Here is a 358-nt window from a genome sequence, read left to right as displayed (position 1 = left end):
TGGGTGTTATATTTTTAAAAATTTAAAATGTGCTTTCCAGCTTATGTCTAGTATATGTGAAGATTTTTTAATTTATTTTTTGAATTGTTATTAACATTTAATTGACATAGAACAAAATTCACCTATTTAAAGTGTACAATTTAAAGTTTTTGAATATGCAGCCATCTCCGCAGTCAATTGTAAAACTTTCCTGAAGAAAAAAATTGCAACTAGCTGCCACTTTTTATTTACCGCCACCATTGTCACCCGGCTTTATGTAACAACTAACTTAATTTCTGTAAGTATATATTACCTTATTCTGGACATTTCATGCATGTTCAATCATGTAATATGTATTTTTCTGTGAATGACATTTTTA

This window comes from Mandrillus leucophaeus, unplaced genomic scaffold, assembly GCF_000951045.1.
Source record: "Mandrillus leucophaeus isolate KB7577 unplaced genomic scaffold, Mleu.le_1.0 Scaffold788, whole genome shotgun sequence".
Lineage (NCBI taxonomy): Eukaryota > Metazoa > Chordata > Mammalia > Primates > Cercopithecidae > Mandrillus > Mandrillus leucophaeus.
This window is presented reverse-complemented; position numbering follows the sequence as displayed.